A 22,335-nucleotide genomic window follows, 5' to 3' on the forward strand; every position below is an offset into this window, starting at 1 on the left:
TTGTGGTATCTTTTGGTAGGAGTTGTTTAATTTATCCAAAGTTTTTAACTCAAATAGTATGAGAAATATACCATAAATGACCTGAATATTTAAATATTCTGTGAGAAAGTGAATGTACCATATTTAAAAACTGGATGTTCAAATACGATTCTAGGATCTTATTTTATAAAACAATTAATTTTTTCAGTTTACCTTTTGTCTGTTTATGTGGTTTTTCTCATCTGAAATGTACAAACCCAATACAGATGTTTTCCTGTAGATTTTGCTCCCTGTTGTGAAGACATAGGGCCTGTTTCCCCAATGCCCCATGTCTTGTGTAGTCACTGATACCTGAACAACACAAATGCAAAGGGATTAGATAACACCGGTATTCTGACCTGGTAGCATTGTGCACTCACTACACATGGGTCAATGATTATACAAGGTACGAGGCAATGGAGCATCAGGCTTATGGTGAGGCTTAAACAGATCTGACGCAAGCAGGTACAACCCCATTGAAGCCTGATTTCAGTTTGGACTGTAGCCTGATTTGGGGTGTGTTAGTAGTGTTGATTTAATTTATCCACTTAATTTAATTTTATCTAAGTAATTTTAATTAATTAATTAATTAATTAATAATTTTAATAGTTTAATAATGATTATTGTGGATATTAATTAGTATGGGTTTCGGCTCGCCAATTTGTTTGATCAGAAGATAAAGTTCGTCCTGAATCAGGCTTCACAGAGTTTATAAAAGGAACTTCGGGGGTATGACAGGAAGTTTACACTGAGACAGATGTAGTCATAAAGACCTTTTTATTAAAATCAATGAAGATAGTAAGCAAATGGTAAAAAAGTCAGAATTACAGAGTTAAACTTGTATCACAGTTCTTTCAGACATAGATATATATGAATATAAGATTATAAGCTGCAAAGTTGATTAATACTCACACTCTGTTTTGATAATAACCTGGTGTTGGCAACACCTTGGGCGTTTTCACACCTCTGGCAGAGGAAACTGCAAAGTTGTTTACTCTCTAACTTAACTCTATATGTCTTAACTAAAATAAAATATAATATAAGGGAGATTACATTCCTTTTTAACTTACAGTCTTGAAAAGAAATGAAGAACGGCCTATCAATAGTTAATAGCCGTGTAGGAGATGGGTAGCATCAATACGTAATTGAAGATGGAGGCAATGAAGAGTAGACAGGAGCAGATAGGTGGGTAAATTGCCTGTCTAATGGCGAGCTGCCTCGCCTTTTTATAGGGCATTAATCGGAAATCCTTCCTCTTATGCCCAAATTTCATTCCTCCCCCACGGAAATGTTAGGGTACACTTACCCCATAGGCTAGTATGTATGTGCGTATGGATGACAGGTATGTACGCACTTGTGGTGTATCTGTTAGACTTGTGGGCAAAACCCCCTTTTTCCACCCTTTACTGCTATTGGTCCAGGTAAAGGTCTCTAGACATCTGCATGGGTGTTTTGTCTAATTTTACTTTTCTGGGTAAGGGTCTCAAAAGGTGTTAACTTCGCATTAGCTTAACATACAGGGGTTTGGCCTGTAGGTAGGTCTCTTGCATTACAGCCAAACTTACTTTTAATATAAAATCTATAAGCCTAATACATCAAATACTCAAATTTAAAAGAAAGATATATTTATACAGACAAGCAAATTAATCCTTAGGGATACACGACCATAGTAATCCTTGCAGAGTTCACAACCTTTGAACATACCACAGATTAAGAATTCAAGAAGGGAGGATACACTGGCCTCAAAGAATTGGAATGCCCCATTCCACAATGTCAATGCAAAGGGAAGCGTGAAGATATGGCACCACAACTATGCAGCTTCACAGGCCTAACCCTTGTGAGTAGGGAGTGTGCAAAGGCCCTGGTGCTATTAAAAGCCCATGTGCTATAACAGTGGCAGCCAGTCAGCTTGGGTTATTTTAGGTCAAAGGACTGGAGAGGGTTGCTTGCCTGATTGCCCCTTTAAACCATCTATACAAAGAGACAAGGTGGGTGAGGTAATATCGCTTATTGGACCAACTTCTTCTTAGCTAGCGAGCCACACAGAGCTCTTCTTCAGGTCTCTAATATCCTGGGACCAACATGGCTACCACTACACTGTGTATACAAAGCCTGTTCACTCAGGGTGTGGTGAGCCAGGGGAAGGAAAGGGACAGCAGCATTTAGTCCCAAATGAGAATTATTATTACACTAGAAGTGATGAAAACTTTATATACATTAAGCAAAGAACAGGAAAGAGGCTACTGCAATATACAATAGATTTGGAAATATGCACCAGAAGAAATTTCTTTCTAGAGAACTCAGAATTGAGGCATGTTTAAAAATGTTTGTTGTGGATGTTTAAGTATGCAGGAATAAATTCTCCTTGATATTCCGAATGAGATGGATTAAAATCTAATTTAGTGTAGCTCTACTTTGAAAATATGGGTTATGGGCATCATTGCTATCAAAAAAGATTCCTCTTACACATTAAAAGCATGTACGTGATTTAAAATGAATATTATAATAGAAGTTGTTTCAACTAAATTATAATAAAAGAACTTAAAAGACCATCACAAAAGAGAGTCAGATGATTTGAAAAAGAGACCTCATATCATTTCAAGACACTTTTCTAAGTGTAAAACCTGGTTTGGATGTTAAAGGCATTAAAATCAGTGTACTAGTCATGCCATTACAGCATTATAAAGTGAAATCCAACACATTCTCCATAAATATTTGTCTTAAAGAAACCTGATCCAGATCAATTTAATCCATGAAACAATTCAGCAATTGCTACTTCAGTTACAGTGCCAAGTTGACATACAATTAAAAGCACCTTCAAAGTCAATCTAAAAGCACTAATAGACAAGGAGAAAACTCAGTTGCTTCTTAAACAAGTATTTTATTTTAACAACATTCATCTTCAAAATGCGTACCTTTGGACTTCTATATCAGAATGAAATATTAATAATTATTATCATTTAAATAGCATTGGAAATGTACACAATGCTTCACACAACATAGAGTATGACCTTGGGGAGATTTCAGAGACACAAAGGACAATTAGGCACTTAACTCTCATTAAAAGTCAATGGGAACTAGGCATCTAACTGCCATTTGTGCCTTTAAAAAATCTCCTCCTTGCCTAAATACAAAGTTGCAGCTGTTTAACTAAAGATGCATTATTTAAGCAATGTAGTTAAACAGGTGCATACTCATGTGAGGGCATTCTTAAAGCAGTTTAAACCTGGTTTATATCAATTTAACTTAATTCTCTAAGGAATCTACTTAATATTATGAGTGGACAATGCCTAGGACATGCTGTTGTGTTCCACAGGGAGCGTCCTGCCCAAAGTAGACAAGACATAGAAAGACAAGACCCAGTATAATAAGGGAGGCATAAGACAAGAACATAAATGGAAAGGATGCTCAGGAAAACTGTGTTTTCAAGGAAGGTTTTGAAGGAGGAAAGAGAAGGTGTGCACTAGCAATAGTGGGAGAGCCTTCTACATATAGGGTGCAATATGAATGAAGTGCAAACTGACAGTGAGGAAGTTGGAAGGAGTAGCCAGGTGAGAGGACAGGGTGAGAGAAGAAAAGCAGAAGGAAATGCCAGCAGACCTATAAGCAGGGGTGCCGTTACATACCATACCACTCTAGCCTTCAAGGCAAACACAATATAAGCAACCTTGAGCTCCATCTGTGCCAGTCCCAGTGCCTTCCAGTTATGCTCAGTTACACCTGTGCAGCCCCACTCTAGCTGAGGGGATAATTTGCCCTGCAAAATCTCTCTTAGTGGGGATGGTGCATGAAGTTGAAAGAATACAGTCTGCTTTTCATTTTTTATTCCTGATTTTACCTCACTCCTTTTCTCCCCATTCTCTGCTCGCTGTGCCCTCATTTCTCAGTTCTCTCATTCGCCCCACTCTCTGTCATAAGAAGGCCCATACTGGGTAACAACAAAGGCCCATCTAGCCCAGTATCCTGTCTTCCAACAGTGGCTGGTGTCAGATGCTTCAGCGAGAATGAACAGAACAGAGTAATGTACTGAATGATCCATCCCCTATCTTCCAGTCCCAGCTTCTGCAAGTCAGCGGTTCAGGGACACGCAAAGCATGGGGTTGTGTCCCTGACCATCTTGGCTAATAGCCATTGATGGGCCTATCCTCCATGAGTGGGATGAGGGGACAGTTAGACAGAGCACTATGAGACATCACAAGGGGCAGCAGTGGGGAATGGGGAGCAACAGGATGGGAGGCAGCAGAGAAACCACACAGGAACAGGAGATGGGGGACAGGGCACAGGCAATGACTGAGGTACAGTGGTGGGAACTGAGGACCCACAGCACTAGGAATGGGGGAGGGGCAATGGAGAAAATAGCAGGGGGACAGCACTGAAGACAGAGAGAGACATGTAAAAGTATACAGCCCAGAAAATAACTTGAAGAGCAACTAGCAAAAGACACGAAAACTAACAGCAAATTTTTTTTAAATACATCAGAAGCAGGAAGCCTGTCAAACAATCAGTGGGGCCACTGGACAATCAAGGTGCTAAAGGAGCACCCAAGGAAGATAAGGCTGTTGCACAGAAGGTAAATAAATTCTTTGCATTGGATTGCATGGCTGAGAATGTGAGGGATATTCCCACACCTTAGCCATTCTTTTTAGGTGACAAATCTGAGGAACTGTCTCAGACTGAGGTGTCAACAGAGGAGGTTTTGGAACATATTGATAAACAGTAATAAGTCACCAGGACCAGATGGTATTCACCCAAGAGTTCTGAAGGAACTCAAATATGAAATTGCAGAACTACTAACTGTGGTATGTAACCTATCACTTAAATCAGGCTCTGTTCCAGATGACTGGAGGATAGCCATTGTAATGCCAAATTTAAAAAGACTCCAGAGGCATCCTGGCAATTACAGTCCAGAGAGACAAAGCGGATGAGGTAATATCTTTGATTGGACCAATTTCTGTTGGTGAGAGAGACAAGCTTTTGAGCCGCATAGAGCTCTTCATGTCTGAGAAAGGTACTCCCAGCCTCACAGCAAATGCAAGCTGGAACAGATTGTTTAGCATAAGTCATTAGCACATATTGTAAGGGACCATTCAGGGTAAAGTGGCCCATTAACACCTCTTCAGTCATAGGACAAAAGTGGGAATCTACCAGTGCTCTGAGCCAGTATGGCCATTTTTTTGTTCTTCTGTTCTTAGTTTCGCCCTCCATTTTGGGGACAAGTCATACCGCATTTACACTTCATTTCTGTTTCCTCTCTGCCCCCTTCCATTTTGAGTGATGTTCCCTCCTTGCTTAAAGTTACTCCTGACATATCTCATCCCCATCCCCATCCTCCCCCGGTGCTATAAGGTGCAGTTTCTTGCCTCTTGCCACAGAATCTGTTGGAAGCTGCACTAGGTAGCACCACCTAGTAGATGAAAAGGGTCAGAGACCCAAGGTCCACAGGCGCAGTTAGAGGAAGTGACCAGCACTGGAGCTGGCTAGAACAGCCAGAGAGATGGACACACCTACTTATGGCCATACCCCGCGAGTTGGGAATTCCTGCTATACAGACTTCTAAGAGCATGGTCAGGTTCTGTGGTTCTTCTCTGAGTGGAGGAATGCCCGATGAGGTAGAGCTGTATTGAGGTTTTACCAGCCTGCGCTTGGGATAGGCACATTACTCAGTGGTGAAGTCAGGAGTGAGCTATGCTGGTCATCCCAGAAAAGTTTCAGCCAAACCTTTCTACCACACCACACCACACCCTCTTGCACTCTACATATGCCACGTGTTACAGGAAAGTGGTTTCAGGAATGTTATAGAGCTATTTAAACAGTTTTTAATGGGATTGTTTTTTCATATCCCTCAGCTTGTAAAGGCAGGTGCCTTAGACTCAGAACCTCAAAGGTATTTAATCTTCTCTTGTCCATTTAAATCAATGGACATGAGGAGCCTAAATATATTTGAGAATCTGGGCCTTAGTTACCACCTGTCCCACCAATATTCTCTAGATCTAAAAAAAGGTCATGAGTTTAAGGCCCAATATCTTGGCTCTTCAAATAACTGACATTTTTAGATATAGAAAACCAGTCACTGGTGCAGACCTGAATTTTGGCCCTCTGGAACGGGGTAAATTTTGGTGAGTGGAAGGAAAATTCTGTATCTGGGGGAGAAGGTAGAAACAAGATGTTGGCGCAGGGACTGAGTTTGTTTAGTGTTTGTACAGTGCTAGCATAATGGGTCCTGGTCCCTGACTGTTTCCTAGCTGCTACAGAAATACAAATAATAAATCCAGGTTGATTTAAAAATAATGTCAGCTATCTGAGAGTTGCTCAGCGATTTGGATAGCTGGAGCAGTCAAATCCAGTGAGGTGATCAAAAGTGCACGATAAATTTACTTATTTCTTGTCTTTGAAATTTATCATATGGCTATCACCTACACATACTCGCTATCTAGGTATATCTAGATATCTATAAATAAGGCTACGATTCTGTCATGGAGGTCATGGGTTCTGTGACCACCAGGACTTCTTCTGGGGCAGGGCTGGAGCAGCTATCAGCCCAAACTGCTGAAGCAGCAGCTGCTGGAACAGCTGACCAGCGGCCAGCCCCAGGGCTGCTAGAACAGCTGACCAGTGGCCAGTCGCGAAGCTGCCGGAGCAGCAGTCCCCAGCCCACCAGAGCAGCAGCTGGGGTTGGGTCAGCCCCTGCCGCAGGAGCAGCTGCGGGGCTGGAGCAGCTGCAAGCCCCGGCAGCACTCTGTCTGTCACCCCGCCCCCTCTTCAGGGTATTTTTAGTAAAAGTCAGGGACAGGTCATGGGCTTCCGTGAATTTTTGTTTATTGGCCGCGACCTGTCCGTGACTTCTACTAAAAATAACTGTGACAAAATCTTAGCCTTACCTATAAGCAGATATAGATATAAATATAGCTATAAACTAACACAGAGAGGTGGGAAAAGTAGATTCTTTTTTTGGAAGCTTGATTGGCTAACTTTAAAATATCTAAATGGATTTTTTCCAATCTTCTAAAAATACCCAACTTTGGCCTCAGGCCAAAGATGAGAAATTTCCATGCCAAAATACTGTTTTGGAGAAATAACTGTAAGGAAAGGTTTTGAATTAGTCCTTCCACACCTTAATTAAACTCTAACAACTCTACTGCTAAATAAATATGGATACAAAATGTATGGGACCAATACTTCAGTCCTTACTTATGTGAGTAGCCCAAGTGGATTAAATGAGGCTACTCATATGGGTAGGGGCTACAGGATTATGTTTCATGATTGAAAAGAGTGGAATAACACTATTTATTTTACAAGTCTAGTCTGGTCACAGAGCTCCCAAGTACAAAAGTAAAGCAGAACTCGAGTGAGGCCTGTTTGGTCACCCCAAATACATAAAAATAGTTTATTCCACTTTCATCATCATTATGCCTGGTATTTATGGCAAGTTTGCGTAGGATTTCTCTTGTTTATTTTTTCATGTTTAAAAAAAGTTCTTTCGTACTAGCAGGTTGTTTTTTTAATCATCGTGACCTTCGGTACCCAGGAGGTTATTTAAAAGCAACCACATGATGAGAGAGTGTGGCTTTGGCAATATTATATACATGAAGAGGACAGGGTGTGGGTCAAAAACTGTGGAATATGGCATGTTCTAGAGAATATTTTCCCTTTCCTCCTTAATCTAGGAAAAAAGACTTCACTCAATATGAAAATAAACAAACATTTACCAGCAATGAAATCATATTTCATTCTGGATGTCTAGAATTCTGCCAGGATTTTGTAGTCATTTTTGTTGTCAGAAAGGGTCGCAGTGCAATGAAGTTTGAGAACCATTGCTCTAGAGCTAGCATGGCTCAAGTGAGAGCGTTCACACTGCAAAATAACACTCAAGCTGACAGAGTGATTGGATTGTTGCACAAAGTAGTCGTGTTTGCAGCTGACAAGGAGTGCCAACTCTAGCCAGTACCACTTGATGCTCCTCTCCTCTGCAGGGAAAGAGCAGCACAAGCTGTCAGAGATGGTCGGGAAACAGCAGAGAAGAGGGCGCAGATGTTGGGGTCAGGGGTGCACAAATTAGCTTGACTGTTTTTACACCTGGGGATGCTCTAAACTATGCCATCTGCCTGTGGTCAGCGGGGACCATTATGCCAGTTGAGAATATGTGAAGCCCAGAAGTGCTCTGCCCCATGACCCTCTACACATAAATAACGGCCAGCTATGCCAGCTGGGGAATCCACTACAACAAGGGAAGCCTCAGATGCCAAATTCTGGTATTTTCTGGCCTCTTTGCTCCACCACAAAGGGGCCTGAATACAGAAGAGAATCTGGCCCTTTGTTTATAATTTGCATTTAATTTTAAATAAGGCATACATTTTTAACAGTGAAGGCAATTAACCATTGGGAAAGTTTACCAATGGTGGTGGTGGATTCTCCATCACAGGCAATTTTTAACTCAACCATGGCTATTTTTCTAAAAGAGATGCTCTAGTTCAAATAGGACTTGTTTCAGGGAGGTCAGGCTCCAGGATCACAGAGCTCAGCCTCCCCACATTCAGGACCCAAAAGGAATGAATGTAATGATCAACTTCATAAATCTTATGACGAAGAAACATAAATAATAATAATAACTTAATGTTTACAACGCAACATGGTTATTTTATAATCCACATACATTATCTTCACAGCTATACATAAACATACATAAAAAAAAGGTCAGTCCCCACAGAAACACATTGAGAAGAAACTCAGAGTTCCCAAAAGCTTAGGTTGAGTTCACCTGAGTCTCAGTTAAAGTCTTTGATCTCCAAAATCTATACACTCGGCAGAGTCAAAAAGCAACATCTTCCCTCCACTTGCTTGTCGGAATCTTCAGTTGGGATCCAGGCAGAATCTCCTCTGCTGAAATCACTGCTAGCCAGTCAGCTGACAGATTAACCAACCACTCAGTTAAGTGTATAGATTAAAAAAAACTCTGTTACAAGAAAAATACAAAACTGAGAATAACAAAATATATGACTCCTCCTCATGATCACATTTAAAGAAATGTTGGTGGATCATATTAGTTGAGACACTTTTAACTAAAATAGTTTGGTGAAAATCAAACAACATTCAAAGTACACAATTAAAATAAAAGAAATTATTTTTCCCTCCCAATTTTCCCTTTCTATAATTCACTCTGCCAGGGCTTCCCTGTGGGAGGGTTAACAATATCACTAACCTCCTGCAAAATGCTTCAGAGTTAAGGAAAACTCCTGGGATACATCTTCACTACCCGCCGTATCGGCGGGTAGCAATCGATTTATCCGGGATCGATATATCGCGTCTCGTTAAGACATGATATATCGATCCCCGAACGCGCTCACCGTCGACTCCGGAACTCCACCAGAGCGAGCAGCGGTAGCGCAGTCGACGGGGGAGCCGCGGCCGTCGATCCCGCACCGTGTAGACCCCAGGTAATTCGATCTAAGATACTTCGACTTCAGCTACGCTATTCGCGTAGCTGAAGTTGTGTATCTTAGATCGATCCCCCCCCCCCAGTGTAGACCAGCCCCTGGTTTCTGCTCCTGTGGCTCAACTTCTCCCAGCCCACACAGGGCACATGGCCTTTTGAAAAGTAACTGCCCTGACTACGTGCCCTCATGGCATAGGCGGTGAGCATCATATTAGGGTGACCAGACAGCAACTATGAAAAAATCGGGACGGGGAGGGGAGTAATAGGAGCCTATTATAAGAAAAAGACCCCAAAATTGGGACCGTTCCCATAAAACCGGGACATCTGGTCACCCTACATAGACTGGGGGAAGCTGTGCTTCCCCAAACAGCCAGCTATGGCCCCGTCCATGCTCTGCCCCAGCAACCCCCACTTCCTTCCCCCTACCCCCGCTTCCCACTTGCTCAGCGCGGCTCCAGTCTCCCTGTGAGGTGGCCCTGGCTCGGGCTGCGCCGCCCACCTTCCCGTGCTCCAGGGGTGGGGAGGCTGCAGCCATGCCACCCGCCCTCCCATCGCTCTGGGGCTGGGGAGGGCTTGGGGGCACTCCGGGGCTGGGGGCACTAGCTTGGGGCAGGAGCCAGCGGCTGCGGTGGGGCTCTGGGCTCCAGCAGGGGGCGGGGGCGGAAGGGGTGCAGCTGGGGGAGTCTGAGTCCAGCTACAGGGAACCTACTGAGCATATCCAAAACTACCACATTGAATTCCAGAAACTTCTGGATGTGCAGTGCTAATTGTGCAGCTGCCTAGCACCAACAACCCAGACACGTTCACTTCTATCCCTGCCCAATAGAGCTCATAAAGAGCTATCTCCCTATTAGGCACGTGGGTTACAGTTGGATACTGAAATTTTACATGGCTACATAATGCCAGAAGCACTGTTGGGCCTAGAGTTTAAAAAAAAGCACCATTTCTGCATATCTTAATCGGGAACGTATCACACATTTAGAATCACTCAAGGTACCTTCAGAAAGCTTTCATAACAAATTATTGATTCCCTGTCATAATGCATTAAACTTGCAACTCACAATCCAACAGCATAATCTGCAGGGAATTTGTATCACAGGGGTGGGGGAGGGAGATGAGAGGGAAGTCTGACGAAGACTGATGCTTAAATGTAGAAGTTCTGCCTGAGGAAGTACTGAAAAGTCTTTGTTTACAGCAGTTAATAAAACTCAGAACCAACTGCCATTAACTGAGATTCGCCCTTCAATTAAACATTCTCAGACAATATTTCTACGTGCCTAAAGAGATGCTGCCTTTTCAAAAAGAAAAATAAACTGTATGACAATCCATGAATAGCACAGTTAGTTCTGAGTGTTCGGGTTATGTATTATTTGTTCCATTAAAATGATTCTGCTTGCATAGTAAGTCTGTGTCTGCTTTCTTGGGGATCAAAAGGCATTAAAAAGATTTCCAAATAGATTATGTATCTTTAAAGATAAAGGAAATATGGATCTAATTTAAAGACATTGATCAATATTTTCCTATCAGTCACCCTCCAGTAAATAATAGGATTTTGGAAAGATACTTCAGTACTGAGACTGAGATATTAAAATGACAAGATGTTGGTTACAATTAGTGGTGAGTCACAACATGGAGCTACTCTTCTCACAGGGTCATGTGTTCTATTCCATGTGTGGAAGGTGAACATTTACTTGAATAAATCCATGACTTCCAAAGGCAGCCTTAAAGGTAGCGCAAAATGGAGAGTGGGTGCAACCTGAAAACCTCCTGGAAGCAGGAGATCTGCAGGAACAGACTGGCCCAAACTCCTGGATCTATGTCTAATGTGTCTACCCTTATGCCAGCTTCCCTGTCCCCTGTCCTTCCCACCCCAGCAGTGTGACTGGCTCAGTAGATGTGCTACCATTGACCCCACCCCCGCCCCAGCCCATACCTGCTGCATCCTGCCCTCACTGAGTTAGAAGCTGCAAGACACAAATCAATACCACAAGGAGCAATGTTAACTTTGTCAGGGATTTGCACCAGTATGGGTTTGCTAGTGGAGAATGCTACCAAGAGTGCTGTATGCTTTAGCCTCCCCCCGCCCTCTTGATGGTCACACCCCCGATTCCCAGAAAGCTCCAAATTCATGTTAGTATCTTGTGATGGGAACATATGCAGTGGAGGTACTACTTTGTGCTACCCTGTAGTTGCACGCCTTTACATCCAATCTATTTTTTCCATCAGGGGTGATACTTGATCCTTTAAGCAGAGACTGAACAAATGTTGAATGCAGCACTGTAATACTACAGTGATTAAAGCAGTACCCTGCAGTATAAACCACAGCACTGGAGGAGCACGCTTAGTACACAGAATAAAAAGAATCAGACAAACCGAATACCTGGGTTATGTGAGTGGTAATGATTAGGAAAAGTCTTAAGCTAAGAAAATGCACCTCTATTAAGAATCTATACTACTCCCCAGTGTAGTTACTATAGGACATATGCTCCAGTTTTTCTGAAGCAACAACAAATCTGATAAGAAAATCTCAATCCTGTTGCCTGACAAATCTCCAGCAAGGCTAAAGTTGTGACAAAGCTTATACAGCACTGAAAACACTTATTCAGCAATTTCCTGCTTTAGACTCCCAACAAAACGTTTAGAGTAGAAATAAATACACACTTCCAAAGTGGCCTACTTATGCAGCATGTCGAATTTAATAAAAAAAGGAGTATCTCTTGCTCTTATTTACTAGTCAGCTATGTTCCTCTTTTGTGTGAGAACATTTGGATTTAATATTGGGCTCTGGAGATATTCACTGTTGTTTAAAAGGAAGTTAGTTTCAATGGGCCTAATTCAGAGATGGAGGAAACCTCTGGTCAAAACTGAAGGGAGGCTTGGGGTGATTTCTCTGCCTCTAGTGGAATTCACCACCTTACTGCATCCATATAAGAGATAACTATCTCTGGGGTACATACAAATACTTCTTAAGAGCAATTTTTTTTCATGTGCCAAGTATGAGGTGTTTTCCAAAAAAAAAAAAAAATCCCAGAGAAATGTAACAAGCTGGCAGTGTTTGCTTGAAACATTCTATCCTGTTAGCAACTGTTGACCCTGCAGGGAAGGGATTAGGGCTCTGGTTACTCATTGAAATAGATGGCTCATTACCCAACCCATATAGAAAGAAATGGGAGAGTGGCTTTCTAGAGAGGAAGAAGCACACAGACATGGGAAAGCAACAGACAGCCCTGGGGAGCAGGTTTGAGCTGAACTTTATGGTCTGTTAGGCCTTGGCTACACTCGCGCTTCACAGCGGCAGCGCTGTGAAGCGCGAGTGTAGTTGCGCCGCCAGCGCTGCGAGAGCTCTCTCGCAGCGCTGCAAGTACTCCACCTCTCCGAGGGGAATAGCTTGCAGCGCTGCGAGGGAGCGTGCAGCGCTGCAGGCGCTGATTACACTGGCGCTTTACAGCGCTGCACTCGCTGCGCTCAGGGGGGGTGTTTTTTCACACCCCTGAGCGCAGCAAGTGCAGCGCTGTGAATTGCCAGTGTAGCCAAGGCCTTAGTGTTAATAAAGGCAAGGAAGGGTGCGAGTAGACTTGTTTGTGATATAAATGTTTGCATAGTCTCTACCTGAATGCATGTTACTGAGGTCCTTTGAATGTCTTATTTTGATGAAACTTGTGTCTAAAGCCGAACACTGTAGCTTGGGGCCTATCTCTGTTCTTACCCTAAGCAATGAAGAACACTTTTCCTCCTCACATTCAGATCAGTTCTCTGAAAAAGTTAGCAGTCCTTCTTGCCATGAATAAAATCTGAACTGGATTTGAAAAATGAGCTAGTTACCACTGAGGTTTTAGAACTTCTTGCTGTTTGAGGACATAAAGTGTTGATGTCGGCCGCACCAAAGAGTAAGCCAGTTTCCAACTTCCTTCAACCATATTTTTCACAATCACAAATAACAGTAGTGTTTAAATGTTTTTTAAAAATTGGTTTATTACAATTTAAGGATCTTACCCTGTATTCCTCGCAACCCCCAAATTCTCATTGATTTAAGCAGTAATTCTGGGTCTGGAAAATGTGCTTGATAAGTCATAGTGCAGCAGGCTGTAAATAAGTGTTATATCTCTGCCATTGGCAGTCTGAGAACTCAGCATTACAAAGGCCACTGCTTGTAGAAAGATGACAAGCGTTTTAGACATGAGAATTTTAATTAAAAATGTTATTTTTAAAGTTTACTTGAGGTGAGAGGGCCTTCTTATCTTTGCAGCTCTTGGACTGTGGGGCTGAACCAAATGGCTACAATTTAACTTTAAATTTAAATGTACTGCATAGGATTACTCAAGCCATAACTAAAATGTTGGGAACCTACCCAGCCATTCAACATGCTATATAGGAGTCATATTGAACCACTGGCTAGAACACTGAACAGTAAGTAAAGAAATGTTACTACAATTCAGATATCAGATTCACTGGCTTTCTACTCATTATTCATAGGCAAATGTTTAATGATTGTTCTAAAGGGGAATTCTGACTCATCATAGACAGACACTTCACTGAATTTCTGAAGGGTTATGTCAAGGTGGAGGGTTTCAGTCTGGTCTCTGCAGACTTTCCCTCTATTAGTTTTGGTTCCTCTTTTCTGTCTGCATACACTGCAAGCTGAAACTTAATCTTTCTATGTGAGCCTGATTCTAATCTTGCTTGGACTGGTGTAAGTCTGCTATAACTCCATTGACTGCAATAGAGTTGTTCTTAATTGACAACAGCATGAGAGACAAATCAGGTGCTATGGCCTAATCTACACTAGCTCTTTTCCTCCTACTGGTGCAGCACCAATGGTGCAGATGAGGCACCAGGAGTTACAGGTGATCTAACCATCTTGTGTAGACGAGATAAGAAGACAGAGGCTAGAATTCCAGTCACTACCTGAGAGCTCTTGCTACAGTAGCTTCATCGCTGGTAACAATGGTGGGGAGTTCCAGGGGGAAAAAAGACTAGTGGCTAGTTTCTTTATGAAAGGAGGAGAAATGATATCACTAATTAAGCTGAATCCTTCTTGTAGATGGTGAATCACTTTTTCCTGTGTATTTTTGGGACTTATCAGAAATTGTTTCTTTTTACATGCCAGATTAATCCCAATGCCCCAGGAGGGGGGGAAAAGCTTTTAAAATTAATTTATTACATGTTCTTGACTACAGTTAAATACTCTCTTTTGAGCATTGCTGCTAATACCAATATCCTGGAGTTCCAGAAGATTTGGAGTTGTGGTTCATTTGAATATGAAAACAGAGTGGCTTGGATTTATCATTCTAAACACAAATGGCCAAATTGAGCCCTGTTGTAATTGACTACAGTCAATGGAATGGTAACAATTCACCAGGGGACTGCATGTGGCTTGAAAATTCAGGAACCCCCTTATTTATAAATAATCAGCAACACATTTATTGAAGCTTCTGAAAGGAATGAATAGATCTGTTTCTCTGGAAGAATGGGATGCAGCATTTAAAGTATCACTTTACTCTGTATGTGTAGTCTGGATATTTTCTAGAAGTTTCTCCCATTAAATGAGTATATAATAAGCTGCATGTGATTTACATATGGTGCATGGCTTAAGAAACTAGTGGGTGGTATATTCAGGTGCCTAACTCCTTTAGGTGCTTTAGCAAATCTCCCCTAATGTTTCTAAATAGCCAACTTTCCCAGGCCTCCACCAGTCTACTTTTATTATGATAAAAGTAACATTCTCAACTTTATCTTTTTGCTTTCTTTACTGTTCTGCTAATGGTCTGAGCAATGTAAATATGGGGCCTTGGGTGCACGTGTTTTCTCATTGTGATATACTGTATGACTTGGCAAATAATACTTAGGATTTATATGTGGCTAGATTATCACAGACCGTACTTGGCATGCAGGGGAGCAATACCTCCTGAACAAACCTGTTCATATTGTGAGTCTACCTGCAGTGAGGCGGTCAAGGGCTATTTGTCTGATACCACCTATGACAAGGAAGGGGATTGTAAAGGACAGGGATTGAGAGGATCCCTACCTCCTCCCTCTTAATCACTGACTAGGGCAGCACCTGCTCTATGACAAAGATGGAACTGTCTCTGAGAGCTTTTCTACACATGGAATTATTCTGTAATAGGTACTAGTTTTTACTTCACACTCTACCTTAGTCTGAATTAACTTTCAAATTAAAGTGTAGACAAGCCCTGAGTTGCAATTTTGTTTTCTTGTCTGCTCTTAGAACAGTGTAGCTACATTCTGCCTCTTATTCAGACCAGCTTGTCAAGTTGCATTCTAACCCAGTGTGGTTTTCATAACAAGATCTAGAACAAGTCTACTCCAAAGTTACAAACCTAGGTAGGAGGTCAAAAATACCGTCTTGGAATGACCCTTACAGAAAAAAGTCAGCCATTCACTCTCTCATTCTGCTTCTTTCACCTGAGCTATACATTAATTTTTCCAGACAGAAATGAGTCATGTTGCTGGGTGTAATAAAATCAACAAACAATAAAGGGCTACTATTATTTGATGTCATATGAAATTATCTGATACTTTAAAACTTGTAGCAGCTTCACTTTCACACTAGATATCAGTCTCTTAAAGTGGTGGTTTATGGCCTTTCATACAAGAGGTGTGAGTAATACAATAAACTTCCCACTCATGAACAATCCCACAGACTTGTTTAGATTTAGAATCTGGTGTGTCTAGTAGCACATGAGGAAACCCATTTTTCCCCACTGCTGTCTATCCACAGCAAGATGTTTGACTCCATCATAAATTGTCTCCATGATGGCAGCATCCTTTTCAATCATCCTGCCATAGGTCATTCTTTGTCCTCCACACCTTCCCTTCTCTCCAGATGAAATCCAATCTAAGATGTAATTTGTGCTTCTGCCATGGGGTAGCCTGAGAACGTGGTCAAACCACTGTAGTCATCTCTGTCAAATTAGTCTGCAATCTGTTGACCATGCAGTGTAGCATTTCTGCACCGATTACACAGTCTCTCTAATGAATCCCCAAAATTACTCACAGACAACACTGGTGGAAGGCATTCAGCTTCCTGTTGTGTACTTCCACCATCTGCCACATTTCTGAGATGTACAATAGTGTTGGAAAGACAATAGAGTTGTACAACTTCATTTTACTGTGTAGATGTATCATCTTACTCTTACAGAAGTTTGACAGATGGGAAAATGATCCACTGGCTTTACTGATTCTTGCCTTCACTTCTTTAGTGAGCTGCCCATTAGCAGATATTGTACATCCAAGATAGATAAGCATCAGCTCTTTCATACTGTTATCCATCAATCACACATGTGCATTCTCCCCTTATTCCACAGTCTTGGTCTTCTGCATACTGATACAAAGACCCACTATACCAGCTTCTGTTTTTATGCTTGTGATGGAGGGTCCACCACACACGAAGCCTGAAGGTGGTAAGATGTCTAGGAGAGCCAATTTATTCTCCAGGCTGCACCTGGAGGAGAAGCCAGGGAACAGGGATTAATTAGAGATAAGGCTCCACTGGGCAGGAACAGGTGGGGCCTGTATAAAGCCCAGGAGCTGAGAGCAGAAAGGGGCTGCAGTGAAATAGACTGAAGTCACTCCCTGGTAGAAGGGAGATGTGTTTGGGGCTGTAGAGGTAAGTAGCCTACAGTTACTTCCTGGGAGGAGGGAGTTGTATGGCTGGAGGAGAATCAGAAGGTACGGAATGGCTAAAGGAAAAGGCAGCAAGGTCCAGGATGGAACAGACCTTGGCTGCTAACTAGAGCTGGAATGTGAAGTAGAGGGTGGGCCCGGGTTCCCCTACCAGCCAGTGGGAAAGTGGTACAGACCAGGCAGTGGATAATGGACTGCCTGGGACAATTTGCCCTGAAAGACTTTGATGCCCCAGAAGGGGAGGACCACAGTGACCTGGCTTGAGGGCCAAGTCACAAAGAGAAAGCTGTAGCTCCTGGAATTAGAGGGGCTGCAGGGTGAGAGAGGATGATGGGTGGAGAGACAACCAGAGGCGGGTGCAGCAGTTTACATCCTATCCAAGACGATAGTGCAAAACACTTTTCCAGGTGCAGATAGGAGGATCAGCCCTCTCCATTTATTGCAAATAAGCTTGTGACAGAGTGCTGGGCAACAGCAGCTGAACCAGCACCAGGGTCACTGCAACTCCAATTGGTTGCCTGGGGGTAAACCCAACAATGATAACAGTGCCTGATAGCTGGGAAACGGGCTGGAGAGAGCTGCCAAGCTAATTAACCAATTAGCCTACACAGTAGAAAAGGCATAAGAAGAAAGTGGAGGGGAATGACGGTGCGAGAACCAGGCTGTGAGTCAATCCCACAAGAAAACTCTGAGGGAGAGATCTACTTCTCTTATCCTTGACTGAGGGGGCTGAGGATGACAGGCAGTTCTAAATAAGGTGCTCCACAACAATGTACAGCTGGTGGGGGAACAATGAAAATAAAACACTTGTGGGGTTACAAGGTGAGAGTCTCTGAGGGGTTCATGTGCATGTGAAGAAAAAGACAGGAGGAAAGCCTTGCCTTGTTTTAGGGCTTTTACAGATCACACCTCTTCTCCAGTCTTTAGGATATACCTCCTTTTCCCAAACCATTCTATACAACCTGCACATGTATTTCACCATCACTTCCTCTCCAGCTTTTAACATGTCAGCATCTATCTTATCATAGATGGATGCTTTACAACTCTTCAGTTGCTTTATGGTCTCAGTTACTTCCTCCAAGGCTATTACTTCTAGTGATATAAGTTCGCTATTTCTTCACCTCTGTCAATGTGTGTTAATGGGTCTGGCTGGCTGAGCATAGCCTGGAAATGTTCTATTCAACGGGCTCTCTGTCCTTCCTCTGTGGTTAGGCCTATAGGCTCAACCCTGGAATATTGGGGCTCGGCATTCAGAAACTGGCTTGCCGTCTATGTGAATTAATGCCTGGAGAAAATTTTCAGTCTGAGTGTTCTCATCTAACATAAGGACATAGGCCTAGATTTATAAAGGTATTTAGGCCTTGCTTCTCTCAGCATTGCAAGGCCTAAGACACTTAGGTGCCTAAGTCTCATTGCTAAAACTGAGTTAGCTACTTAGGTGCCTAAGTTCCATGAACTTTCAGTGACACCCAGACTTCTAAAGGCTTTAAGTATCCTCATGCCTTCTTGTCAACTGTCTAAAATGGTCCATCTTGATTATCACTACAAAAGTTTTGTTTCTCCTGCTGATAATACCTCATCTTAGTTAATTAGCCTCTTACACTTGGTATGGCTACTTCCACCTTTTCATGTTCTCTGTAAACATTTCTTACTATATGTTCCATTCTATACATCCGAAGAAGTGGGCTGTAGCCCACGAAAGCTAATGCTCAAATAAATTTGTTAGTCTCTAAGGTGCCACAAGTACTCCTGTTCTTTTTGTAGATTCACAATGGCACTTAGGTGCCTAAATCCAACATTTAGGCACCCTTGGCATTCACAAAACCCCTGCTCAGCTGCCACCTAACCCTGTAGGTACCTAAACTATCTAGGCACCAAGTTTCCACTGATAAAGTCCTTAGGAAACTATGTACATGTGAGTATGTGCACAGCCACCTCAGTCCTGATGGCCAACTACTTGGTTCACACTGAAGCCCTCTTGAGATACTCAAACTAGGTGTCTCCCTGCCTATCTTGCCTGTAGGGCTCAGTCTGTTAGGTGTGCTGTTAGATGCGGCTTACTTGCATGAGTTCTGTCTGAAGACTGATTGGACTACTCACAAGAGTAAGGGCTACAGCTTTGGCCCTGTAGCTTCCAGTCACCCCATTGACTTTGCTCTGAAAGCTATTTGGAACGATTATATTAACATAGAATCATAGGACTGGAAGGGATCTCAAGAGGTCATCTAGTCCAGTCCCCTGCACTCATGGCAGGACTAAGTATTATCTAGACCATCTCTGACAGATGTTTGTCTAACCTGCTCTTAAAAATCTCCAATGATGGAGATTCCACAACCAGTGGTTAGGGGTCTATTACAGGAGAGGGTGGATGAGGTTCTGTGGCCTGCAATGTTCTTAAAAAAATCTCCAAAGATGGAGGCAACCTCCCAGGGCAATTTATTCCAGTGCTTAGCCACCCTGATAGTTAGGAAGTTTTTCCTATTGTCCAACCTAGACTGCCCTTGCTGCAATTTAAGCCCATTGCTTCTAGTCCTATCCTCAGAGGTTAAGGAGAATTATTTTTCTCCCTCGACCTTGTAACAACCTTTTAGGTACTTGAAAACTGTTATCATGTCCCCTCTCGGTCTTCTCATCTCCAGAATAAACTCACTTATTTCAACCTTCCCTCATAGGTCATGTTTTTCTAGATCTTTAATCATTTTTGTTGCTCTTCTCTGGACTTTCTCCAATTTGTCCACATCTTTCTTGAAGTGTGTCACCCAGAACTGAACACAATACCCCAGTTGAACCCTAATCAGCGTAGAGTAAAGTGGAAGAATTATTTCTCGTGTCTTGCTTACAATACTCATGCTGCTACATCCCAAAATGATTTTTGCTTTATTTTTATTTTTTTGCAACAGTGTTACACTGTTGACTCATATTTAGCTTGTGATCCACTATGACTCCCAGATCCCTTTCCACAATATTCCTTCCTAGGCAGTCATTTCCCATTTTGTATGTGTGCAACGGATTGTTCCTTCCTAAATGGAGTACTTTGCATATGTCCTTATTGAATTTCATCCTATTTACTTAAGACCATTTCTCCAGTTTGTCCAGATCATTTTGAATTTTAATCCTATCCTCCAAAGCACTTGCAACCCCTCCCAGTTTGTTACCATCCGCAAACTTTATAAGTGTACTCTCTATGCCATTATCTAAATCATTGATGAAGATATTGAACAGAGCTGGACCCAGAACTGATCCCACTCAATATGTCCTCCCAGCTTGACTGATAACTACTCTTTGGGAATGGTTTTCCAAACACTTATGCACCCACTTTATAGTAGCTCCATCTAGGTTGTATTTCCGTAGTTTGTTTATGAGAAGGGCATGTGAGACAATACCAAAAGCCTTACTAAAGGCAAGATATTCCACATCTACAGCTTCCCCCCCATCCACAAGGCTTGTTACCCTGTCAAAGAAAGCTATTAGGTTGGTTTGACATGATTTGTTCTTGGCAAATCCATGCTGATTGTTACTTATCACTTTACGTATACAGAACATGTATAAAAACATGCATCTGTGATTTACCACATGGATATTGCCTCCACCTCCAAAACAGCCGTAGAGCCAATAGATATGGCGGCTGGAGGATTCCCAGTGCATGGGGCGTGGCTGAGGAAAAGAGGGCATGAGTAGGCCACCCCTACACCTGATTGCTCAAAGAGTTCCTGTGGCTGTGGGCTGCCATCACAAGCCACAGCAGACTTGGTCCAAGGACTATCCTGGCATCTGGATGACCTCAGTGTTAGGATATAGATATTCAAGCCTGTCTGCAAAGGCCTATACTTTGAGAATTTAGGTTTATTCTTATCACTTAGCTAGTTATAGAGGTTATAGAGGTAAAGAATCAAAATCACTGTCTGTCTGTGTAAGGGCCTTCTCTTACTGTGACAGTCTGAGGCCTGGTTCTTAGGCTAAGGCCTTTGGCTAAGCAGCAGAGGCCAGCCATAAACTGGGAAGTGTATGGTCACATCCTCACATTCCAAACTAGTCACATTGAAATAAGGTGCTATTGGGCTGTTAGAAATACAATCCTGTCCTGATATTCCTATCACCTGCAGAGAAAGGGAAGAGCCTAGAAGATGTAAAAGGAAACTTAGTTTAATAGCATCCTGTCTGGCAAGAACTCACTTATCAATAGCTGGGATGTGAAATCCTCATTTCTGTATTGTTCTATCACTGTAGTCTCCACTTCCCTATTGTTTGTCTGTATAATCTCTGTCTGGTTCTGTGATTGTTTCTGTCTGCTGTATAATTAATTTTGTTGGGTGTAAACCAATTAAGGTGGTGGGATATAATTGGTTAAATAACCATGTTACAGTATGTTAGGATTGGTTAGTTAAATTTCAGTAAAACGATTGGTTAAGGTATAGCTAAGCAGAACTCAAGTTTTACTATATAGTCTGCAGTTAATCTGGAAGTAAGGGGGGAATGGGAACAGGGACTGGGGGGGGGGAGAATTGGGACCATGTTTTGCTAAGGGGGGGAATGGGAACAGGGAATGGGAACAGGGACACAGGCAAGGCTCTGTGGTGTCAGAGCTGGGATGGGGGACACTAAGGAAGGAAACTGGAATCATGCTTGCTGGAAGTTTACCCCAATAAACATCGAATTGTTTGCACCTTCGGACTTCGGGTATTGTTGCTCTCTGTTCATGCGAGAAGGACCAGGGAAGTGAGAGGGTGAAGGAATAAGCCCCCTAACATCAACACTCAGGACCAAGGGTTACAAAACCATCTGAAAGCAACTATTCCACACACTATTCCAGGACTAACACAAAGAGCTCTTCACAAGCACTTGGAGAATAGGGGCAGAACTCATAGCAGTGTAAGCAAAGGCCTGGAAGACAGAAAACTGCCTCTATGTACAGCCGTATCCAAGTCCTTTGATAGACTATGCAAAAAGTCAGTCTCCTTAAAAAGACCTCTACTACATCTTAACTTTTAACAGAAAAAAACCCTCCATCTGTAACCATGCCTTTGGAAAACAGCCATAATTCAATTTGCATTCATATTATTTTAGGGACATTTTCAGAAATAGTCTCCAAGGAAAATGTTGGAAGCCCTATCACTTGAGCCATTTAAAGCTAAAGTAGACAAACTAGAGAAGAACCAACACACTCTAGGGAACACACCTACGTTTGTGGGGTGGGAAAATGGCCAAGCTAACTCTTTTCCTTCCCAGTTTCAGCATTCACAAAG

The sequence above is a fragment of the Emys orbicularis genome, chromosome 2 (assembly GCF_028017835.1).
Source record: "Emys orbicularis isolate rEmyOrb1 chromosome 2, rEmyOrb1.hap1, whole genome shotgun sequence".
NCBI lineage: Eukaryota > Metazoa > Chordata > Testudines > Emydidae > Emys > Emys orbicularis.